This window comes from Ranitomeya imitator, chromosome 2 (genome assembly GCF_032444005.1).
Source record: "Ranitomeya imitator isolate aRanImi1 chromosome 2, aRanImi1.pri, whole genome shotgun sequence".
Lineage (NCBI taxonomy): Eukaryota > Metazoa > Chordata > Amphibia > Anura > Dendrobatidae > Ranitomeya > Ranitomeya imitator.
Genome location: NC_091283.1, coordinates 212,799,907 through 212,826,854, shown reverse-complemented (window position 1 = coordinate 212,826,854; position 26,948 = coordinate 212,799,907). Strand labels below are relative to the sequence as shown.

The following is a 26,948-nucleotide window of genomic DNA, read 5'->3' as shown; positions in this document are numbered from 1 at the left end:
CTACAGCTTCCATAATAGACCAGAGATGAAAGACCAATTCTTTACCTTCATGGTGAAGATATGTAAGAACGGTCATGCAGAGTTAGCACCTACACTTCAAGACTTTGAGGACCAGTGGCACCATGGTAAACACGTCCACACAGCTCTACATCTAGAGCAGTCAAAGAATATAATTACCCGAGCTGTACAGAGGGAAAACCTACGCCAAAGAAATTGGCTGTGTAGCCAACAAACGACCAATACCAAAAGATAGTGTTCTGAGGAAACTCAGAGCAGCAAAAGAACTGCAACTCTCTTCCAACTTGGATATTAAGGACGTAGAAAAATACCTAAGTGTATATGAGTGTACTTGGACATTTAACCTACCACATGCTTCACACATGGGAAGTGTATGGGAGAGAATGATAGGTGTCGCAAGGAGAATCCTCAATTCAATCTTCTTACAGGAAGGATCTGCAAGACTGACACATGGAAGCTTGACAACATTCATGGCCGAAATGTCAGCCATCATAAACGCCAGACCGTTGACTCCAATTTCCAATGATCCTGATGACCCAACTGTTCTCACCCCAGCCCTGGTGCTTATGCAGAAGACCGACCCTAATTGCTTTCCACCTGGAGAATTTAATGTTAAAGACCATTATAGGAGTCGATGGAGACAAGTACAGTGTCTCTCCAATGCCTTTTGGGACAAGTGGGAAAAACAGTACCTGCCTACTCTGTAACAGAGGAGAAAGTGGCAAACCAGCAAGCCTAACCTCCACTGGCAATATAGTACTAATGAAAGACTGTCAGTCTCGGAGAAATGAATGGCCATTAGGTCTCATTTCCCAGACTATCCCAAGTAAGGATGGAATCGCACGTAAGGTAGAAGCAAAATTAGGAAAACAAGGCGAGACCAAATTGTTCCTCAGGCCAGTAGGGGAAATCGTTCTGCTGTTCTCATCCAATAAACACAATAGTGATATCGGCTGACGTCAAGAGGGGAGTGTTATGTCCAGCCATATAATTGCTGCCTAGAAAGTTTAGTCATTTTTTTATGTCTCCATTATTACAGACTAGCTGAAGAGCCCGGCGTTGCCTGGGCATAGTAAATATCTGTGGTTAGTTATAGCACCTCACTTCTCTTATTTTCCCATCACGCCTCTCATTTTCCCAATCACATCTTTCATTTTCCCCCTCACATCTCTCATTTTCTCCCTCACACCTCTCATTTTCTCCCTCACTCCTCTCATTCCCCCCTAACACTTGTCATTTCAACCTCACATCTGTCATTTTCTGATCACTCCACTATTTTTCCTCCCTCCTCTCATTTTGCACTCACATCTTTTCATTTTCACCTCACACCTCTCATTTTCACCTCATCACCTCAGTATATACATGTTTGTCATCTCCCTTATATATAGTATACATCTGTATGTCATCTCCTGTATATAGTATATACCTGTATGTCATCTCCCCTGTATATAGTATATACCTGCTGTGTGTCATCTCCCCTATATATAGTATATACCTGTATGTCATCTCCTCCTGTATATAGTATATACCTGTGTGTCATCTCCCCTGTATATAGTATATATCTGAGTGTCATCTCCTCCTGCACATAGTATATACCTGCATGTCATCTTCTATATATAGCATATACCTGTATGTCATCTCCTCCTGTATATAGTATATACCTGTGTGTCATCTCCCCTGTATATAGTATATATCTGAGTGTCATCTCCTCCTGCATATAGTATATACCTGCATGTCATCTTCTATATATAGCATATACCTGTATGTCATCTCCTCCTGTATATAGTATATACCTGTATGTCATCTCCTCCTGTATATATATGTACCTATATGTCATCTCCTCCTCTATATAGTATATACCTGTGTGTCATCTCTCCTGTATATAGTATATATCTGTGTGTCATCTCCCCTGTATATAGTATATACCTGTGTGTCATCTCCTCCTGTATTAGACCTCGTTCACACGTTATTTGCTCAGTATTTTTACCTCAGTATTTGTAAGCTAAATTGGCAGCCTGATAAATCCCCAGCCAACAGGAAGCCTTCCCCCTGGCAGTATATATTAGCTCACACATACACATAATAGACAGGTCATGTGACTGACAGCTGCCGTATTTCCTATATGGTGCAATTGTTGTAGTTTGTCTGCTTATTAATCAGATTTTTATTTTTGAAGGATAATACCAGACTTGTGTGTGTTTTAGGGTGAGTGTCGTTTGTCAAGTTGTGTGTGTTGAGTTGCGTGTGGCGACATGCATGTAGCGACTTTTGTGAGATGAGTTTTGTGTAGCAACATGCGTGTAGCAACTTTTTGTGTGTCGAGTTGCATGTGACAGGTTAGTGTAGCAAGTTGTGTGCAGCAAGTTTTGCGCATGGCAAGTTTTGCGCGTTGCGAGTATTATGTGTGGTGCCTTTTGAGTATGTGCAAGTTTTGTGTGAGGCAACTTTTGCATGTGTTGCAACTTTTGTGCATATGGCAATTTTTCTGCGTGTGCAAGTTTTGCGTGTGGCGAGTTTTTCATGAGGAGAATTTTGCACTTGTGGCGAGTTTTGCAAGAGCCTAGTTTTTGCATGTGGCGAGTTCTGCGCGTGGCGAGTTTTGAGTGGCGACTTTTGTGTTTTGACTTTTATGTGGCGAGGTTGGTGTATTTGTGGTGAAATGTGTGCTGAGGGTAATATGTGTTCAAGCACGTGGTAGTGTGTGGCGCATTTTGTGTGTGTTCATATCCCCGTGTGTGGTGAGTATCCCATGTCGAGGCCCCACCTTAGCAACTGTACGGTATATACTCTTTGGCGCCATCGCTCTCATTCTTTAAGTCCCCCTTGTTCACATCTGGCAGCTGTCAATTTGCCTCCTACACTTTTCCTTTCATTTTTTCCCATTATGTAGATAGGGGCAAAATTGTTTGGTGAATTGGAAAGCGCGGGGTTAAAATTTCACCTCACAACATAGCCTATGATGCTCTCGGGGTCCAGACGTGTGACTGTGCAAAATTTTGTTGCTGTAGCTGCGACACTTCCAACACTTTTCCTTTCACTTTTTCCCCATTATGTAGATAGGGGCAAAATTGTTTGGTGAATTGGAACGCGCGGGGTTAAAATTTCACCTCACAACGTAGCCTATGACGCTCTCAGGGTCCAGACGTGTGACTGTGCAAAATTTTGTTGCTGTAGCTGCGACGCTTCCAACACTTTTCCTTTCACTTTTTTCCCCATTATGTAGATAGGGGCAAAATTGTTTGGTGAATTGGAACGCGCGGGGTTAAAATTTTGCCTCACAATATAGCCTATGACGCTCTCGGGGTCCAGACGTGTGACTGTGCAAAATTTTGTGGCTGTAGCTGCGACGGTGCAGATGCCAATCCCGGACATACACACACACATACACACACACACACACACATTCAGCTTTATATAGTAGACTAGCTGAAGAGCCCGGCGTTGCCTGGGCATAGTAAATAACTGTGGTTAGTTATAGCACCTCACTTGTCTTATTTTCCCATCACGCCTCTCATTTTCCCAATCACATCTTTAATTTTCCCCCTCACATCTCTCATTTTCTCCCTCACACCTCTCATTTTCTCCCTCACTCCTCTCATTCCCGCCTAACACTTGTCATTTCGACCTCACATCTGTCATTTTCCGATCACTACACTATTTTCCCTCACTCCTCTCATTTTGCACTCACACCTTTTCATTTTCACCTCACACCTCTCATTTTCACCTCAGTATATACATGTTTGTCATCTCCCTTATATATAGTATACACCTGTATGTCATCTCCTGTATATAGTATATACCTGTATGTCATCTCCCCTGTATATAGTATATACCTGCTGTGTGTCATCTCCCCTGTATATAGTATATACCTGTATGTCATCTCCTCCTATATATAGTATATACCTGTATGTCATCTCCTCCTATATATAGTATATACCTGTATGTCATCTCCTCCTATATATAGTATATACCTGTATGTCATCTCCTTCTATATATAGTATATACCTGTATGTCATCTCCTCCTGTATATAGTATATACCTGTGTGTCATCTCCCCTGTATATAGTATATATCTGTGTGTCATCTCCTCCTGTATATAGTATATACCTGTATGTCATCTTCTATATATAGCATAATATACCTGTATGTCATCTCCTCCTGTATATAGTATATACCTGTAGGTAATCTGCTCCTGCATATAGTATATACCTGTGTGTCATCTCCTCCTGTATATAGTATATACCTGTATGTCATCTCCTCCTGTATATAGTATGTACCTGTATGTCATCTCCTCCTGTATATAGTATATACCTGTAGGTAATCTGCTCCTGTATATAGTATATACCTGTGTGTCATCTCCTCCTGTATATAGTATATACCTGTGTGTCATCTCCCCTGTATATAGTATATACCTGTGTGATCTCCTGTATTAGACCTCGTTAACACGTTATTTGCTCAGTATTTTTACCTCAGTATTTGTAAGATAAATTGGCAGCCTGATAAATCCCCAGCCAACAGGAAGCCCTCCCCCTGGCAGTATATATTAGCTCACACATACACATAATAGACAGGTCATGTGACTGACAGCTGCTGTATTTCCTATATGGTACATTTGTTGCTCTTGTAGTTTGTCTGCTTATTAATCAGATTTTTATTTTTGAAGGCTAATACCAGACTTGTGTGTGTTTTAGGGCGAGTTTCGTCTGTCAAGTTGTGTGTGTTGAGTTGTGTGTGGCGACATGCATGTAGCGACTTTTGTGAGATGAGTTTTGTGTGGCAACATGCGTGTAGCAACTTTTTGTGTGTCGAGTTGCATGTGACAGGTTAGTGTAGCAAGTTGTGTGCAGCAAGTTTTGCGCGTGGTGAGTTTTATGTCTGGTGCCTTTTGAGTATGTGCAAGTTTTGTGTGAGGCAACTTTTGCATGTGTTGCAACTTTTGTGCATGTGGCAATTTTTCCGCGTGTGCAAGTTTTGCGTGTGGCGAGTTTTCCATGAGGTGAGTTTTGCACTTGTGGCGAGTTTTGCGTGAGCCTAGTTTTTGCATGTGGCGAGTTTTGCGCGTGGTGAGTTTTGAGCGGCGACTTTTGTGTTTCGACTTTTATGTGGCGAGGTTGGTGTATGTGTGGTGAAATGTGTGCTGAGGGTGGTATATGTGTTCAAGCACGTGGTAGTGTGTGGCGCATTTTGTGTGTGTGTTCATATCCCCATGTGTGGTGAGTATCTCATGTCGGGGCCCCACCTTTGCAACTGATCGGTATATACTCTTTGGCGCCATCGCTCTCATTCTTTAAGTCCCCCTTGTTCACATCTGGCCGCTGTCAATTTGCCTCCTACACTTTTCCTTTCACTTTTCCCCATTATGTAGATAGGGGAAAAATAGTTTGGTGAATTGGAAAGTGCGGGGTTAAAATTTCACCTCACAACATAGCCTATGACGCTCTCAGGGTCCAGACGTGTGACTGTGCAAAATTTTGTGGCTGTAGCTGCGACGCCTCCAACACTTTTCATTTCACTTTTTCCCCATTATGTAGATAGGGGCAAAATTGTTTGGTGAATTGGAAAGCGCGGGGTTAAAATTTCACCTCACAACGTAGCCTATGACGCTCTCGGGGTCCAGACGTGTGACTGTGCAAAATTTTGTTGCTGTAGCTGTGACGCTTCCAACACTTTTCCTTTCACTTTTTTCCCCATTATGTAGATAGGGGCAAAATTGTTTGGTGAATTGGAACGCGCGGGGTTAAAATTTCACCTCACAATATAGCCTATGACGCTCTCGGGGTCCAGACGTGTGACTGTGCAAAATTTTGTGCCTGTAGCTGCGACGGTGCAGATGCCAATCCCGGACATACACACACACACACATACACACACACACACATTCAGCTTTATATAGTAGATATTGCATTTTTGTGTGTATTAAAGCTATATATTCTGAAATGCTCCTGCTATCGCATCCTATAGTTTCACCCTTTCCTGTCACATCTGCAATCAATAAAAGAAGGTTACAATATTACAGCCTCTTTTCTTAAAGAAGACAGGGGGTTTAGCCACATGTCTCATTGCACACCCTGCTAACGTGTATGAGGACAGTATACTAATTAATTTTCTGAAATTGGCGCCTTCAATAATCAGCAGCGCGAACAAGTCCACAAATCCTTCCTGGTGTTTATTGCAAAGTGGTTTGACAACCTGTGGATCCGCAACAGCTGAAAAATATTCTAAAAAGCCCAATTCTCTGGATCAGGTTAGCATAATCTGCTATTCTCAATTCTGAAGGTTTATCGAATAAGACCCTATGGCAATATTTTTTCTCCATCCTATCTACTTCAATCACACCGGCAGTACCTTGGAACAGTAATGTCTTTAGTGATAAACCTTTCAGAGTTTGGACATGATGTGTCAAAGATGTTTTCTTCGACCCTGTTATTGATTATGAAAATACATGCAGTGATTGATGATTTCTCCAGTGGGAAATTAAAAAGTAGGAAAACATATAAATACAGTACTGTGCAAAAGGTTTTGATACAAGAAATGACTGAGCATCATGATTGAAGATGCTATGGCACCTGAAATGCATAGATGCTATAGCTATCCTTAGCATGGAAGTCACACAATTTATCCCGTTTTATGATTACCTGAATAAAGAAAATTTTACGTCCATGGGGCTAGAGCCTCCTTTCTTGTATTTATCTTCCTTGCTGTGGTAGAGCCGTCTCCTTGCTCTGGAGTGAATAGGAACATTTCATGGTGACCTCGATATCTCCCCTTTTCTATGCAAAAGTTTTAGGCAGGTGTGGAAAAAATGCTGCTAAATAAAAATGCTTAAAAAATAGAAGTATTATTGGTTTATTTTTATAATTTGACACAATGCTAAAAGAATGAACAAAAGATAAATCTAAATCAAGTTAATATTTGTTGACCGCTAGTGATGGGTGAGTACTAAAATGCTCGGGTTGAGTGAATTGGAATGCTCAGGTGTTTGACCCGAGCAACAAGCCCAATGTAAGTCTATGGTAAACTCGAGCATTTTTCCGGCGGCCCCCCGGCCATCTGCAGAGGGACTATAAATTATGGAAATCGATGGGAACAGTGCTCAAATGACATGAAAACGGCATGGGGATGACCCATGAAAGCATTTCTGACTCCCAGATCAATGCTGTGAACAGTTTTGTCAGAGCCCTATGCCACTTTTACAGACTCCCAATAAAAAATTGGGGGGGAAAATGGAGGTGTGTAATTCAGAGGCCTCTGGGAAAAGGGCCACCAGAGGCAGCGTATGTGCAGATTGTGATCTCGGCAACAAGATCTCGTCCCGAGACCTCAGGAGGCGAGATCTTGCTGCTGAGATCTCATTCTGCACATACGCCACCTCCGGCGGCCATTTTCCCGGAGGCCACTGCATGGCAGCAATGGATGTGCAGGGGCTCCGGACTTTCACAAAATGTCGGCGGAGCCCCCACATCACCAAGCACTGCCGAACCTTCCGCACAAGCCTGGGATGAGAGTCAGATCATCGCCAGACTACCAAACACCTACTGTGACCCCGCTCCACCAGTGCTCCTAAACAAAACCTCCCACCAGTAAGCTGAATTCGAATGGAAGACGGACCCCCATTTGACTCATTAATTTTTTACCCTATTTTACCTCTGAAAATTTGGGATGCGTCAAATGGTCCCATTCGTCTTATAGTCCGAAAAATACGGTATACTTATTTATTTTACTAACTTATTTTGAGCCAATAATTCCCCAGTACTTTACAGAGATTGTCATCACTGTCCCTAAAGAGATTGTCATCACTGTCCCTAATGAAGTTCACATTCCAAATTCCCTACCGGTATGTCTTGTGGAGGGAAACCCACCCAAACATAAAGAGAAAATACAAACCCCTTGCAGATATTGTCCTTGGTGGGGTTAGAACTACAGTGCTTACTCCTGAGCATCTGTACTGCCTTGTATATTCACTTTGCATGGTAGTACATATTAATAACCGAAAGTATTGTCATTCCAGAAATTGGAAATCAATATTTGTGTTGTAATTCTGCAGTACAAATGTTTAGCACTAGATGTAAGACAAAGAGAACTTTAAGCTCTTCTTTCCCATAGATCATTTCGGTAAGCATTACCTATCTTGACAATCCCTTTAACTATCCTGTATGCTATGAGAAAATGTATAAAGCTCTTTTTACTTTAGGATTCTTTTTAGATTATGATGGGTTTGAAGGGTTTTTTGTGCCAAGAATAGCGGTCTACAGAACTTTATTCTACCATTAAAAATATGAACACTGCAGAAATCCCGCTGGACCCCATTAAAAGTCAATTGAGTCTGTCTGGATTCATAAGGATTTGACAATGGATCCATCATAGCTGTCTTGATTCTTGATAGCTATTAAGAATGGAAGCCATGATAGTATTTTAACTTTAGGCTCTGCAAACTAATGTTTGAAAAATGCCTTTTTTCAAGTCTTTCTCCATTTCCTGAAAAATTACTTTAAAACTTTAATGAATGTAAGTGACTTGAATTTCTTATCAAACCTTAACAGAATATTTTTGTAGAGATACACACAGAATCAAAATAGTTGGTAGCCGTCTGGTAAATTGAAATACAAAACAACACAATTGTCATTGAAATAACTTGAAACTGACAAAAGTCATTTTTAATTTAAATGTACTGAATATCAACTAATGACAATCAGACATTGCATTTAAATTGTGATTCAACAGAAAAAAAACCTAATGACAATGGCCTGGACAAAAAGGATGGTATCCATAGAAAAGATTGAAAATATTTTGACCTTAGGGACGTGTTAAACTAAGACGTGCCCTGTTATTAGCATCACAGATTTCTACAAACTTGTAATCAGTCAGTTACATTTTTAGAGGGTGAAAAGTAGTCACTGTGCTGTTTGACATCATGGTGCGTACCACACTGAACATAAACCCAATAAAAGCTAAGAAAAGAGTTGTCTCAGTAGAATAGAAATACATTATGGACATACTAAATGTAGAGGCTACAAGACCATCTTGAAACACTTGGATGTTCCTGGCACTGCAGTTACACATATAATTCAGAAGTTTAGGGTCTATGGGATCGTAGCCAACCTCCCTGGATGCAGCCACAAGATTAAAATTGATGACAAATTGAAGAGATGGATAATATGAATGGTGACTAAAGAGCCCAGAACAACATCCAAATAGATTAGCGGTGAACTTCAAGGTTAATGTCCATCAGTGTCATATCTTACAATCTGTTGCGGTCTTGGCCCATGTGAAGTTAATGGAAGACAGAGAAGGAGGAACTCACAGCAGAAAGTCAATCATAAAAAAGTGTGACTGGGATTTGCCAAAAGGAATGGACAAAAGTACCACGCATGGGACTGTGGTGACTTGTGTTAGGCTACAGTAGCCATGTGGTGTTAAGCACACAATATCACATGTTTTTCTTTTACAATTCCAACTGATGGACTTTTATCACCCCATCAACTATCGGGCAAGAATCAGAAAACTCCTATTAGAAAAATAATCTCATTGACAAGGCTGGTGTGCCCAACTTTAATATGTATAGGCTCCTCTCAGACCGAAAGTGACAAAGTTGGTGACTGGGTTTTGAGTTGATCATCAGTTTGGCACAATATGACTTGGTGGGACTACGGGAGGAGGGTGAGGTCCATGACCTCGATTTAAGGACAACCCAGAACACATACCAATGTTGTGAAGAATATGAACACTTATAAGAGTTCTTCTATTGTCGTGAACAATATGAACATGCAGAAAAGTTGTAGCACTGTTGCGAAGAAAACAAAAAAGCAAAAGAGTTGTGCTACTGCCGTGAAGAACATGAACACAGAGGAAAGTTGTATGCCTTTTGTGAAGAATATAAACATACAGATGAGTTGTACCACTGTTGTGAATAATGTGAACACTCAGAAGAGTTGGACCAATGATGTGAAGAATATAAACATGCAGAAGAGTTGTATCACTGTTGTGAAGAATGTGAACACTAGTGTTGAGCCACCTCCCTAGTGTTCGGGTTCGGTTCGTCGAACTGGGACGTGAAACCAATGGCAGGCAAACACAAACACATACAAACACATAGAAAACACATAGAAAACACCTTAAAAGGTGTTCAAAAGCTGACGAACTGCTCAGAAGACACAACAAACACATGGAAAAGTCACAACTACATATAGTCATGCGAAAAGAAAAGAGGTGGAGGAGTAAAAGGAAGAGGAGACACAGATATAGGCATGTCATGCCCTTCTAAAATCAAGAAAGGCTGGAGTAAAAATCTAAAATCACTCTACCAACACCCAGATGTCTTGACAAAAAAAAAAAAAAAATATCTTTAGGTAGCATGGCAGCGGGTCTATTCAGAACACTTTCCTTAGAAGACGTAGTGGTAACCCCGTTGGGAATTGTGCCAAAAAATGAACCTAATACATTCAGACTAATCCACCATTTATCATATCCAAGGGGCAGGTCAGTAAACGACAGCATCGACGCTGAACCTAGTACAGTACTATGTACTGTACCTCCTTTGACGAGGCAATCAGGCGGGTCAAGAAGTTGGTAAGGGGCACCCTAATGGCCAAAAGAGACATTGAGGGGGCGTTCCGGTTACTACCTGTGCCTCCAAATAGTGTCCTCCCATTGGGCTGCTTCTGAGAAGGAGCATACTGCATAGATCGCTGTTTGTCCATGGGGTGCTCCATGTCCTGCTCACTATTTGAGACGTTTAGTTGCTTCTTCGAAAGTGTCATCATGGACGTTTGTAAGGCGGCACATATTATCCATTACCTCGACGACTTCTTATGCCTGGGCCGAAAAGATTCGCCACAGTATGAAAACACGTGGTAGTCCACCTGTGAGAAGGAGAGAGCTGGAGGGAGAGTGGACACCCCAGAGCCGAGGGGTTAGATTGAGAAAGAAAGAAAGAAGGCGGTGTAGCTTGCTTCATGGGTGGGGTGCGCTGCTGAGTAGCACTAAATTCTACTAGGCCCAAAAGGATTTCCTGGGCTAGATGCCATTACAAAATAGTACTTAGGTAAACAGGCGGTGTAGCTTGCTTCATGGGTGGGGTACACTGCTGAGTAGCACTAAATTCTACTAGGCCCAAAAGGATTTCCTGGGCTAAATGCCGTTACAAAATAACACTTAGGTAAACAGGCGGTGTAGCTTGCTTCATGGGTGGGGTACACTGCTGAGTATATCCAAATTCTACTAGGCCCAAAGGGATTTCCTTGGCTAGATGCCATTACAAAATAGTAGTTAGGTAAACAGGCGGTATAGCTTGCTTCACGGGTGAAGTACGCTGCTGAGTAGCACCAAATTCTACTAGACCCAAAAGGATTTCCTGGGCTAGATGCCATTACAAAATAGTAGTTAGGTAAACAGGCGGTATAGCTTGCTTCATGGGTGGGGTACGCTACTGAGTAGCACTAAATTCTACTAGACCCAAAAGGATTTCCTGGGCTAGATGCCGTTACAAAATAGTAGTTAGGTAAACAGGTGGTGTAGCTTGCTTCATGGGTGGGGTAAGCTGCTGAGTAGCACTAAATTCTACTAGGCCCAAAAGGATTTCCTGGGCTAGATGCTGTTACAAAATAGTACTTAGGTAAAGAGGCGGTGTAGCTTGCTTCATGGGTGGGGTACGCTACTGAGTAGCACTAAATTCTACTAGGCCCAAAAGGATTTCCTGGGCTAGATGCCGTTACAAAATAGTAGTTAGGTAAACAGGCGGTGTAGCTTGTTTCATGGGTGGGGTATGCTGCTGAGTAGCACTAAATTCTACTAGGCACAAAAGAATATCCTGGGCCAGATGCCATTAAAAATAGTACTTAGGTAAACAGGCGGTGGGTGGCTGGGCAACTCTGCTGACAAGCAGACACTGAAGCTTTGGAGCAGACTTCTGAGTCCCAGGCCATAGTATGAGTAAACAACTCTGCAGATGACCCCACCCACCTGGAATTGACGATGGCAACGTCATTTAAAACTCAGCAAGGGGACTAAATAAAGAGTCTCCATTTTTTTCAAAAATTTGGCCACAGACACCACTTAAGTGACATCAATTTCGCCAGAGTTTTTTTAAAACGGTTGGTGAGGTGATTTTCAAAAATCATCAAGCTTTTAGTCTCCCCAAGATGACACAGGGGTAGAAAAGTCCTTGCGGATCCAGGATTTGTTCATTTTGATGAATGTTAGTCTGTCTACATTGTCACTGGACAGCCTCGTGCTCTTATCTGTCAGCACACCACCAGCAGCGCTGAACACACGTTCAGAGAGAACGCTGGGTGCGGGGCACTACAAGATCTCCAAGGCGTGAGTGGCGAGCTCAGGCCATTTTTCAAGATTGGAAGCCCAAAATGAGCAAGGGTCCAGTTCCACAGTCATGGCATCGATGTTAACTTGGAGATACTCTTATACCATCCTCTCTAGGCATTGGCTGTGCGTCAGACTTCTTGTCTCCTGTGGCCTTGCAAAGGATGGTCTAAAAAAATCTTGAACGATTGGAAAAAATTGCTGTTACCACCAGATACGATGTTACTGTTACGGTTTGAGTGATAACTCGATAGTCCCATGGTTGGCAAGTTAGAACTCAGAGATTCACTACGTGCACCACTGGTGTTTTGTGGAAAAGCAGATGTTAGATTCTGTAACAGTCTCTGCTGATACTCCTGCATGCGTGAATCCCTTTCTATTGCAGGAATTATTTCGCCAAATTTACTTTTGTACCAGGGATCTAAGAGTGTGGCAACCCAGTAGTCGGCATTACTTCGGATTCTGACAATCCGAGGGTCATGTTGCAGGTAGTGCAGCAAGAAGGCACTCATGTGTCTTGCGCATCCAGGAGGACCCAGTCCTTGTTGTCTTGGTGGTGGCGAGGTGAGAATCAGGCTTCCTTCGTCTGCCCTCTCCCCCCAACCTCGCACAACAGAAATTTTATCAAGGTCTCCCTCATCTGATGAGTCTTCCATGCCCAGCGCCAGTTCGTCGTCCTCCACTTCTTCCTCGCCTCCTGCACCATCCTCAACAGTTTGGCTGCTACCATGCGCCCTCGGTAATCCCTCTCCCCCAGCCTCCAATGCCAGCCGCCTTGGTGCTGCCAACCTTCTTGTCCTTGGAGATATTATCCCTTCCACATACGACTCCTCATGTTCCTCCTCCACCTCCTCCTCTTGTTCCACCACCTGACTCTGAACACTGTTTAAGGTGTGCTCCAGCATGTAAATCACCGGAATGGTCATGCTGATAATGGCATCGTCAGCACAAAACATCATCGTTGCTATTTCAAAACTGTGCAGAAGGGTGCATAGGTCCCTGATCTGAGACCACTCTTGCAGTGTGATTGCCCCACCTCTTGATCTCGTTTGCCCAGGCTATACGTCATAACGTATTGCACCAGGGCTCGTCGTTGCTGCCACAGTCGCTGCAACATGTGCAGAGTTGAATTCCACCATGTGGGCACATCACATTTCAGCCGGTGAACTGGCAGGCCCAACGACTTCTGTAGAGATGTAAGTCGTTGAGCTGCGGGATGCAAATGGCGGAAGTGAGCACACAGCGACCATGCCCTCTGCAGAAGCCCATCTAGTCCGGTATAGTGGGACAAAAATTGCTGGACAACCAGGTTGAAAACGTGAGCCATACAAGGCATGTGTGACATTGCCCCGGCGAAGGGCCGCACCCAGGATTGCAGCATTGTCGCACACAGCCCCTGGCTACAGGTTGAGTGGAGACAACCGTTGATGGAACTCGGTCTCCAGAGCTGACCACAACTCCTCAGCTGTGTGACTCACATTTCCCAGACATTTCAAAGTAAACACTGTCTGATGCCATTGAGCCCTAGTGACAGCATAGTGAGGAGGTGTGCAGGATTCCTTCTGCGCAGTTACAATGCAGGTGGCATTACCAGACAGGCTTTGGGTGCAGGTGGGGGACCAAAAGGAGGTTGAGGAGGCAGAAGCAGTGGAGGAACTTCTAGATACAGAGGATCGACGAGCAACTCATGGGGATGGCAAGACTTGGACAGCAGCCCCTTCTCCTGATGTTGCCGTAGTTACCCAGTGCCCAGTCACCAACATGTAACGCCCCTGTCCATGTCTACTCATCCAAGTGTCTGTGGTGAAATGCACCCTGTCACACACAGAGTTTCTCAAGGAAGTGGTGATGTTGTGTGCAACATGCTGGTGTAGTGCAGACACAGCTTTCTTTGAGAAGTAGTGGCGACTGGGCATCTGGTACTGGGGCACTGCGACGGACATAACGTCTCGGAAATCCTCTGTCTCCACCAGGCGGAAAGGCAGCATTTCTGTAGCCAACAGCTTGCAGATGGAGAAATTCAACCTCTTAGCTTTGTCATGGCTAGGAGGAAATGGTCTTTTACTTGTCCACATCTGAGGGACTGAGGGCTGGTTGCCATGCTTAGACGGAGTTGAGTAGGGTGTCCCCGGCAAACTGCTGGTCTGTGAGGAAGGTGCAGGCGGAGATGTTATGTTGCCTTGATCAAAATGTGGTGTCGATGTCGGAGAGCGCCCAGCAACAGCAGGTGTTTCCACTTGCAAATGTCCTGACGACCTGCCAATCACACTGGCTGTTGCGGGTAAAGAGGTGGAAGGTCTGCATCCAAAACCTTGTGTGACAGCACTACAGACTCAACCATGTGTGTTACCCCATGCTCAGACGGGCAACTGGAGACTTGGGAGCTGTGAGAAAGCAAGTGCGATTGGGGTGACAACTCTGAGGACTGGAGTAGTTGTGATGTTGAAGTTGACATGGAGGAGAGCCCACTTGAAAGAACACTTGATATCCATTCAATCACCTGCTGTTTTTGTGCCTCATCTGGAATTTTTGGCGATGCTTGTAGCGATGGTCGTAAGAAAGGGATTATATCAGATTGTCCACGAAAAGAAGTAGACATCTTACTTTGGCTGGAAGATGTTCTTTCTTCTGCAGATGTTACTGTTGCTTTACCACCTACCCCATGGACACAACCTTTTTTTCCCTTTCCAACATGCCTATCCCCCTTTCCACCAGCAGCAGGCCTTTTGCCACTCATTTTAGTGCTTAACTAATTGGCAACTCTGTATCTGTAGTTGTTGGCACAACAACCGATGGATGAAAACCGAGCAGAACTGAGTGGCCAAACTGTGGTACTAGGCCCAAATCTATTAACTGGGTTAGATGCAGTAAAAATTGAGATACACAGGTGGTGTAGTTAGTTTCACAGGCGGGCCACTCTGCTGACGTGCAGACACTGCTCCTAGGCCCAAAACTATTAACTTTATTAGATGCAGTAAAAATAGAGATACACAGGCGGTATAGTTAGTTTCACAGGTGGGCTACTCTGCTGACGTGCAGACATGGCTTCTAGGCCCAAAACTATTAACTGGATTAGATGCAGTAGAAATAGAGATATAAAGGCGGTATAGTTAGTTTCACAGGCGGGCTACTCTGCTGACGTGCAGACAATGATTCTAGGCCCAAAACTATCAACTGGATTAGATGCAGTAAAAAGTTAGATACACAGGCGGTATAGTTAGTTTCACAGGTGGGCTACTCTACTGACATATAGACACTGCTCCTAGGCCCCAAACTATTAACTGGATTAGATGCAGTAAATATTGAGAAACACAGGTGGTATAGTTACCGTATATACTCGAGTATAAGCCGAGATTTTCAGCCCAAATTTTTGGGCTGAAAGTGCCCCTCTCGGCTTATACTCGAGTCAAGGTGGGTGGCTCCCTCTGCCTGTCCCACGGTCTTTGGTGCCGCAGCTTCTTTCTCTATCAGCGGTCACCATTACCGCTGATTAGAGAAATGAATAGGCGGCTCCACCTCCCATAGGGGTGGAGCCGCCTATTCATTTCTCTAATCAGCGGTAATGGTGACCGCTGATAGAGAAAGAAGCTGCGGCACCAAAGACCGTGGGACAGGCAGAGGGAGCCGGACGTCGGGACCAGGTAAGTATGTCATATTTACCTGTCCCCGTTCCAGCTGCCGGGCGTCACTCCATCTTCCCGGTGCCTCCATCTTCCTGGCGTCTGCGCTCTGACTGTTCAGGTCAGAGGGCGCGATGACGCATATAGTGTGCGCGGCGCACTCTGCCTGATCAGTCAGCGCTGAGAGACGCCGGGACCGGACACCGGAACGAGACGCCGGGAGCTGCAATCAAGAGGAGTGAGTATGCCTTTTTTTTTTTTGCAGCAGCAGCAGCGGCACAGATTTATGTGGAGCATCTATGGGGCAGTTTGAACGGTGCAGAGCACTATATGGGGCACAGATATGGGGGCAGTATGAACGGTGCAGAGCACTATATGGGCACAGATATGGGGCAGTATGAACGGTGCAGAGCATATGTGGGGCACAGATATGGGGGCAGTATGAACGGTGCAGAGCATATATGGGGCACAGATATGGGGGCAGTATGAACGGTGCAGAGCATACATGGGGCACAGATATGGGGGCAGTATGAACGGTGCAGAGCATATATGGGGCACAGATATGGGGGCAGTATGAACGGTGCAGAGCACTATATGGGGCACAGATATGGGGGCAGTATGAACGGTGCAGAGCACTATATGGGGCACAGATATGGGGGCAGTATGAACGGTGCAGAGCACTATATGGGGCACAGATATGGGGGCAATATGAACAGTGCAGAGCACTATATGGGGCACAGATATGGGGGCAGTATGAACGGTGCAGAGCCTATATGGGGCACAGATATGGGGGCAGTATGAACGGTGCAGAGCCTATATGGGGCACAGATATGGGGGCAGTATGAACGGTGCAGAGCACTATATGGGGCACAGATATGGGGGCAGTATGAACGGTGCAGATCACTATATGGGGCACAGATATGGGGGCAGTGTGAACGGTGCACAGCACTATATGGGGCACAGATATGGGGGCAGTATGAACGGTGCAGAGCACTATATGGGGCACAGATATGGGGGCAATATGAACGGTGCAGAGCACTATATGGGGCACAGATATGGGGGCAGTATGAACGGTGCACAGCACTATATGGGGCACAGATATGGGGGCAGTATGAACGGTGCAGAGCACTATATGGGGCACAGATATGGGGGCAGTATGAACGGTGCAGAGCACTATATGGGGCACAGATATGGGGGCAATATGAACGGTGCAGAGCACTATATGGGGCACAGATATGGGGGCAGTATGAACGGTGCAGAGCACTATATGGGGCACAGATATGGGGGCAATATGAACGGTGCAGAGCATACAGGGCACAGATATGGGGCAATATGAACGGTGCAGAGCACTATATGGCACAGATATGGGGAAATATGAACGGTGCAGAGCACTATATGGCAGAGCTATGGGGAAATATGAACGGTGCAGAGCACTATATGGCACAGCTATGGGGCAATAATGAACTGTGCAGAGCACTATATGGCACAGCTATGGGGAAATAGTGAACATGCAGAGCACTATATGGCACAGCTATGGGGAAATAATGATCTATTTTTATTTTTGAAATTCACCGGTAAATGCTGCATTTCCACCCTAGGCTTATACTCGAGTCAATAGGTTTTCCCAGTTTTTTGTGGCAAAATTAGGGGGGTCGGCTTATACTCGGGTCGGCTTATACTCGAGTATATACGGTAGTTTCACAGGCGGGCTACTGTGCTGACGTGCAGACACTGCTCCTAGGCCCAAAACTATTAACTGGATTAGATGCAGTAAAAATAGAGGTACACAGGCGGTATAGTTAATTTCACAGGCGGGCTACTCTGCTGACGTGCAGACGCTGCTCCAAGGCCAAAAACTATTTACTGGATTAGATGCAGTAAAAATAGAGATACACAGGCGGTGCAGTTAGTTTCACAGGCGGACTACTCTGCTGATGTGCAGACACTGCTCCTAGGCCCAAAACTATTAACTGGATTAGATGCAGTAAAAATAGAGATACACAGGCGGTGTAGTTAGTTTCACAGGCGGGCTACTCTGCTGACGTGCAGACACTGCTCCTAGGCCCAAAACTATTAACTGGATTTGATGCAGTAAAAATTTAGATACACAGGTGGTATAGTTAGTCTCACAGGCGGGCTACTCTGCTGAAGTGCAGACACTGCTCCTAGGCCCAAAACTATTAACTGCATTAGATGCAGTAAAAATTGTGATACACAGGCGGTGTAGCTAGCTTCCCAGGCGGGCTACTCAGATGACTATCAGACAATGCTACTAGCCCAAAAGGATTGGCTGAGCTAGGTTACACCAAATGCTGTGACAAACACTTGCACAGCACTGGCACAGGCAAACAGTGCTATGAACTGCTGTAACCTACCCTGAAAAGGGCTGATATTACAACTAGTCCCGACTCCCTAAACCTATCTCTCTGAAAATTCGCTCCAAAAAACACTCTTAGACTGTATAGCGCCCACAGCAGCAGCGGTGCCGTCTAACACTAAGCTGCAGCAGTGAGGAAATGGTGGCGACAGGGCAAATGGCTGGTTCTTATAGGGCAAGGACATGTGACATACACAGCCAATGACACATGCCCTTGCTTGTGTGCATCACATGCACATTGCTGTGTGTGTGCACTGCTGATAGGCTGAGAGACTCCACCGCCCCACTGTAAATGCCCCACTGGAAAAAAAAAAAAAGGAGATCGGCATTATTTCAGCACAGATCTATCCCCCAACCCCTCCCACCCCCCCGCCCACTATATACTGAAGCAGTCTATTAACAATGATAAACAGTTTTAATGTGCAAATCAAGTTAGGCTTTTGCTGAATGAACAGTTATCGAACAGAAACTCGAACAGCCGAATTTTAAGCAAATTGTTCGAGTTCGTCGAACGACTCGAACATCGCCCAAAACAGCTCGAATTTGAAATTGGCGAACAGTTCGACTCGAACACCGCTCATCTCTAGTGAACACTCAAAGGAGTTGTAGCACTGTTGTGAAGAATATGACATTATCTCTGAAACAACAACTGCATTGTGTGTTACAAGGAGTCTCTCTTACATGTGGCTGTAAATTGAAAAATCATTAGAGCAATTATTATTGCTTATATCATTTTTATTTGCTTCTTTTATTGTTTTATATAGACAAATATCTATGTATAAAGCAAAATATTACTTGATAATTATTGGATTTAACATAGACACCATCATAAACAACTATTGAGTCTCCATTTATACGTAATTAGACCTTTTCCATTTCAAGACTTTTCTCTACAATTACTTTTTAATGATTACATATTATTTCTTAGTGGGCAGAACTGTCATATTATATGAGACTTTAAAGCATTAATTGGCTTTAATACCTGTGCAATATATTTTACAAATCTTTCTCTCAGGATAGGTGGCTTAGTCAAAACTATAGAGCCCATAACTAACTTAGGGATACTGTGATTGTGCTTGAAATATTACCATTATGTGGACAAAGGAAATTAGGGACTCTTAAAGTTAGAATGTTTCATAAGAGATGGCAGAGATCAAGAGGTGAGAACTGTGTAAAGCGATTCAACGAAGACAGCGGGAAAAAGCAACAGTGACAAATGAGTGGTCCGAAATGAATCACACACAACCTCGGCTCATGTATTGTATAATGTGTCAGTTCTGTACCCCTCATTGTAAAATATGTCTTCTGAAAAGCAAGGTGTTCCTAGTTTAGGACCCTTCTTGCCTATAAGCTGGAGCTGAAACCGCGTTAGAATGTCAACGGTTTCCATTTTGTGAAGAAGCAAATTACACAACATTCACATTTTCCGAATAAAGATTTTTGAAAGATTCAAGTGGAATTCAATTCCTCTCAAATTTATTGGCTTATCTCTAATGTGATGTATAAAGTATAAATACAGAATTAAATTTTAAAGAAGTTGTCCAGACAGCAGTACAATTGTCCTGTCCATTGATTTTGTCTAGTATCACAAGTAAAGGGAGAATGTTGGAAGCTTGAAGGTTGCCAAGCTTATGTGGCTGCTGGTGATGGTTAGAGCCAGCATCAGCACCCAGGCAAGTGCCGGGGTCCTGAGCAGGCAGGAGGGCCTACTCGCCATTGGGGACACCGGCTCGCTATGGGCCCAGTGCCAGTGCTGGCACCCGCGAGTGGGCCCTTCAACCCGCTTGCTCAAGGCCCCAGCACTTGCAATACTTATCTCTTCCTGTTCCACCGCTGCACCATCTTCTGTGTCTCCTGACTGTGATGTTTCAGGTCAGAGGGTGCAATGACATCACTGGTGTGCACCCCCCTTCTTGAAAGGTCACAGTGCAGAGAGCCGGAAGACGGCAAAGCTAAGGAGTCCGGAGCAGAGCAGTTGTCAGTGACAAGAGGTGAGTATGTAATTTTGTTATGTTTGGAGCAATATTTGGTGCTCATCATATACTGGAGCATCATATGGGGCCATTATAAACTAGAGCATCATATGGGGCCACTATATACTGGAAAATTATATATGGGGCCCATCATATACTGAAATATCATGTGGAGTCCATTATACATGGACAATAATATGGGGCCCATTATATACTCTATGGAGCATCATATGGGGTGCATTATATATGGAGCATTATATGGGACCCATCATACACTGGAGCATCATATGGGGTCATTATAAAGTAGAGCATCACATGGGGTCATTATATACTGGAGCATTATGTATGGGGCCCATCATATACTGAAACATCATGTGGGGCCCATTAAACATGGAGCATCATATGGGGCCCATTATATATTTAGCATCATATGGGGCACATTATATATAGAGCATTATATGGGGCCCATTATATATGGAGCATTATATGGGGCCCATTATTCTGTATGGAGAAATATATGGGGCTCATTATACTGTATGGAGCAATATATGGGGCTCATTATTCTGTATGGAGCAATATATGGGGCTCATTATACTGTATGGAAGATTATATGGGGCTCATTATACTGTATTGAGCAATATATGAGGCTCATTATACTGTATGGAGCATTATATGGGGCTCATAATACTGTATGAAGAAATATATGTGGCTCATTATACTGTATGGAACATTATATAGGGCTCATTATACTGTATGGAGAAATATATGGAGCTCATTATACTGTACTAGATGGTGGCCCGATTCTAACGCATCGGGTATTCTAGAATATGCATGTCCACATAGTATATTGCCAAGCGACGTAGTATATTGCCCAGCGACGTAGTATATTGCCCAGCGATGTAGTATATTGCCCAGTCACGTAGTATATTGCCCAGTCACGTAGTATATTGCCCAGCCACATAGTATATTGCCCAGCGACGTAGTATAATGCCCAGTGATGTAGTATATTGCCCAGCCACGTAGTATATTGCCCAGCCACGTAGTATATTGCCCAGCCACGTAGTATATTGCCCAGTCACGTATTGCCCAGCCACATAGTATATAGCACAGCCCACGTAGTACGGTATATTGCCCAGTCACGTATTGCCCAGCCATATAGTATATAGCACAGCCCACGTAGTACGGTATATTGCCCAGTCATGTAGTATATTGCCCAGCCACATAGTATATAGCAGAGCCACGTAGTATATTGCCCAGTCACGTAGTATATTGCCCAGGCACGTAGTATATAGCAGAGCCACGTAGTATATTGCCCAGTCACATACTATATTGCCCAGCCACGTAGTATATTGCCCAGTCACGTATTGCCCAGCCACATAGTATATAGCACAGCCCACGTACTACGGTATATTGCCCAGTCACGTAGTATATTGCCCAGCCACATAGTATATAGCAGAGCCACGTAGTATATTGCCCAGTCACGTAGTATATTGCCCAGCACAGAGTCACGTAGTATAGAGACTTAAAAAAAAATAAACATATACTCACCTATAGCCCGTTGAAGTGCTGCTATGCTTACCATCCGCCGCCTTTGCCGCTCCTCGCCACGCTCCCGGGACCGCTCCATTGCAAGCGGCAGCTTCCGGTGGTCCCAGGGCTGGTGTGAGCAGGACCTATGATGACGTCGCGGTCACATGACCGTGACATCACGGCAGGTCCTTGTCGTACACCAGCCCTGGGACGGGACCGGAAGCTGCCGCTTGCAATGGAGTGGTCCCGGGAGCGTGGCGAGGAGCGAAAAAGGCGGCGGAGGGTGAGTATAGCAGTTTTTTTTTATTATTATTTTTAACATGACATATTTTTACTATTGATGCTGCATAGGCAGCATCAATAGTAAATAGTTGGGGACACACAGGGTTAATAGCAGCGGTAATGGAGTGCGTTACACCGCGGGCCGTTACCGCTGCCATTAACCCTGGGTGAGCGGTGAGTGGAGGGGATTACGAAGCGGGCGCCGGGCAGTGAGTGCAGGGGAGTAGGGGAAGGACTAATCGGACTGTGGCCGTCGCTGATTGGTCCCGGCAGCCATGACAGGCAGCTGCCGAGACCAATCAGCGAATGAATAACCGTGACAGAAGGACAGACAGAAAGACAGAAGTACCCCTTAGACAATTATGTATATAGATGGAGCAATATATGGGGCTCATTACTCTGTATTGAACAATATACAGTGCCTACAAGTAGTATTCAACCCCCTGCAGATTTAGCAGGTTTACACATTTGGAATTAACTTGGCATTGTGACATTTGGACTGTAGATCAGCCTGGAAGTGTGAAATGCACTGCAGCAAAAAACAATGTTATTTCTTTGTTTATTTTTTTTTTAAATTGGGAAAAGTTTTTTCAGAGGGTCATTTATTATTCAACCCCTCAACCCACCAGAATTCTATTTGGTTCCCCTAAAGTATTAAGAAGTAGTTCAGGCACAAAGAACAATGAGCTTCACGTTTGGATTAATTATCTCTTTTTCCAGCCTTTTCTGACTATTTAAGACCCTCCCCAAACTTGTGAACAGCACTCAAACATGGTCAACATGGCAAAGACAAAGGAGCATTCCAAGGCCATCAGAGACAAGATCGTGGAGGGTCACAAGGCTGGCAAGGGGTACAAAACCCTTTCAAAGCAGTTGGGCCTACCTGTCTCCACTGTTGGGAGCATCATCCGGAAGTGGAAGTCTTATGGAACTACTGTTAGCCTTCCACGGCCTGGACAGCCTTTGAAAGTTTCCTCCCGTGCCGAGGCCAGGCTTGTCCGAAGAGTCAAGGCTAACCCAAGGACAACAAGGAAGGAGCTCCGGGAAGATCTCATGGCAGTGGGGACATTGGTTTCAGTCAATACCATAAGTAACGTACTCCACCGCAATGGTCTCCGTTCCAGACGAGCCCGTAAGGTACCTTTACTTTCAAAGCGTCATGTCAAGGCTCGTCTACAGTTTGCTTATGATCACTTGGAGGACTCTGAGACTGACTGGTTCAAGGTTCTCTGGTCTGATGAGACCAAGATCGAGATCTTTGGTGCCAACCACACACGTGACGTTTGGAGACTGGATGGCACTGCATACGACCCCAAGAATACCATCCCTATAGTCAAGCATGGTGGTGGCAGCATCATGCTGTTGGGCTGTTTCTCAGCGAAGGGGCTTGGCCATCTGATCCGCATCCATGGGAAGATGGATAGCACGGCCTACCTGGAGATTTTGGCCAAGAACCTCCGCTCCTCCATCAAGGATCTTAAGATGGGTCATCATTTCATCTTCCAACAAGACAACGACCCAAAGCACACAGCCAAGAAAACCAAGGCCTGGTTCAAGAGGCAAAAAATCAAGGTGTTGCAGTGGCCTAGTCAGTCTCCTGACCTTAACCCAATTGAAAACTTGTGGAAGGAGCTCAAGATTAAAGTCCACATGAGACACCCAAAGAACCTAGATAACTTGGAGAAGATCTGCATGGAGGAGTGGGCCAAGATAACTCCAGAAACCTGTGCCGGCCTGATCAGGTCTTATAAAAGACGATTATTAGCTGTAATTGCAAACAAAGGTTATTCCACAAAATATTAAAACTAGGGGTTGAATAATAATTGACCCACACTTTTATGTTCAAAATTTATAAAAATTTAACTGAGCAACAAAACTTTTTGGTTTGTAAGATTTATGCATCTGTTAATAAATCCTGCTCTTGTTTGAAGTTTGAAGGCTCTAACTTATTTGCATCTTATTAAACCTGCTAAATCTGCAGGGGGTTGAATACTACTTGTAGGCACTGTATGAGGCTCATTATATCATTATACAGTATGGAGCATTATATGGGGCTGATTATACTGTATGGAGCATTATATGGGGCTCATTATTCTGTATGGAGCACTATGTGGTGCCCATAATACTGCATGGAGGACTATGTGGTGCCCATAATACTGTATGGAGGACTATACAGTCTAGTTTCTGAGCTATTGTAGTCCTACTTCACTGCTTGAGGACCAAGTTATGGACTTTAAAATAGAGAAGTAGGTACAGCGCTCCTACTCTGCAGTGACTTTCTAAAATATCACTGTATAGGAGCACAGCAACATTCAATCATGTAGCTGTAGGAAAAGGGAGTCAGCAACATCCTGAGTCTTCATAGAGAAGGCAGAAACTAATTATTACCATCTGTGCTTTCTCGATTGCTGTATATACAGTGCTAAACAAGTACCATGTACGTAATAGCAGGCGCTTAAGGACAGTGCTTCCTCTTCCTTACACAGTGGTCATGTGGTCGACTTCTGGGTCATATGAGAGCCAGACAACACTACCATGCAGCAATGAGGCTGCATTTTCCTTGGAACTGGGGCTAATATACCATCCCCAGTTACAGGGGAAATAAGATGAAAATAAAAAAAATTTCAATATTTAAAGACCCCTTTATTACCTTATGGGGGCACAATGTGTAAAATACATAAGAAAAAGAAATAAATACATAAAAAATCAACAGGTAAAACATAAATGTATAAATTAACATAAATAAAAACACCACTGTCAACCGAAATTGATGTTACCAGCTCCGCCCGGTAAAAACAATGTGTCCGATATATATTAATATTTGTTACAGATTGGGGAGCACATCTTTAAATGTATTTCAGTAATTCTATGCGGTTATAAAAATGTGTTAAAAAATGGAAAATCAGACATTTATTTATTCAGCAAAAAAGAGACAAGAGACAGTGACAATAAAATAAAGCCCCATGTATCACAAAAAACCAAACTGCAAAAATGACTTGAATATCTAAAAGAGAAAATAAATGTACAGGTCTTTAAATTGCATGTACAGAAAAAAAAAACGAAAACCTGCTTTGTAAGGATGGAGGGTAAATGACCTGGTCTTGAACTGGTTAATAATGAATGCAATCTGTATTGTCAAATCTATTGACAGATCCCTTTTAGTAGTGGACATAAATATGCGATAGAGGCTACAAACTTTGCCTTATATTTGGAGAAAGCGCAGATCTGGTGATACCATAGTGATACAAGGTGGATGAAACATATAATATACAGCTCTGGCAAAAATTAAGAGACTGCTGTATATGCAAGATCAGGTGTGGATTCACTTTCAGCTGATCAAGGAGGACTTACACTTTATACCAATATAATAAAAAGCTCTGCTGGCCTTTACCTTGCTATATCTTGGGTAAACCTGTGGGAAAAGATGAGGACATAGGATCTCTATAATTTTGGATACATTTTGGTCAGATCAAAGTAAAATCGATTTAGGCTATGTTCACACGACATCTTTTTCAGGTGGATTCCGTCTGGAAACCCCCTGAAAAGCACTTAAAAAATATAAAAGCATGAAAACATGCACAGCAATGGCAAAACGACCTGAATCAGGTGTGGATTCACCTTCAGCTGATCAAGGAGAACTTATACTTTGGACCAATGTAATAAAAGGCTCTGCTAGCCTTTACCTTGCTATATCTTGGGTGAAGCTGTGGGAAACGGTAGGATCTCTATAATTTTGGATATATTTTCATCAGATCAAAGTAAAATCGACTTAGGGTATGTTCACGCGATATCTTTTTCAGGTGGATTCCGTCTGGAAACCCCTTTGAGAAAGCAAGGAAAAATCCACGCGAAACGCGCGTTGGGGTTGAAACTTCCCGGTTTTGTGTACTGAATTTTTTTTACCGCTTCTAGCTCTTAAGAGTCTCATTGCGTGGACAGACCTTTGGCAAAATGTGATCGCTTATCAGTAAACTTGAATTGATCGGAACACATTTAAATACCTGTTTACACAGGCAGAAAAGAGTAAACAATCTATACTGTAGACGATCGCTTGGTGCACATAGGCTGCCATTGTTTTCAGCAGTGCGAGTCCTGTTTACACGGGACGATGCACCGCTGAGAATGATAATATTTTCTGCTGCACATAAGATCATTTCATCTGATGAACGAGCATCATGGGTGAACAGCTGTCTGTTTATATGGCAAGATCATTGTGAAATAAGCATTTTTTACAATGCTCTTTCATGATAATTTTGCGGTGAATCTGCCCCCCATGAAGCGTCTAAAACAAATGACCGGTCCATTCTAATGACATCTTCCGGTTGCAAGCTGTCAATATCTCTTCTTATAATAAATAAAAAAACTATATGCAAAAACTGTGCAAAAGATCTAAAAGAAGACGTATAGCCTTCCTGTAGACTACGTGTAAAAGGCGTCATGCGCCCACGTCCTTAGAATAAACGCAGTTTAGAAAAGTTTCCATATAAGATCATGAAGACCGCAGTTATTTTTCTTTGCTGTATAATAAAATGAATGATATTAAACTCATCACGCTGCCAGGATCATATTCCTCACCAACCGTTACACCGATGCCTCTACCTTGTGCCAGTCATTACACTGGCTACCCATCCACTCCAGAATCCAGTACAAAACTACTACCCTCATCCACAAAGCACTCCATGGCTCAGCACCACCTTACATCTCCTCCCTGGTATCAGTCTACCACCCTTCCCGTGCCCTCCGCTCCGCTAATGACCTCAGGTTAGCATCCTCAATAATCAGAACCTCCCACTCCCGTCTCCAAGACTTTACACGTGCTGCGCCGATTCTTTGG

General features: G+C 43.8%; 1 protein-coding gene across 1 annotated transcript in view; it reads left to right on the top strand.

The window, feature by feature from the left end:
* ASTN2 (astrotactin 2) overlaps positions 1–26,948 on the top strand; it is a 1,089,443-nt gene that overhangs the window by 515,496 nt on the left and 546,999 nt on the right. The gene's annotated exons all lie outside the window — the stretch shown is intronic.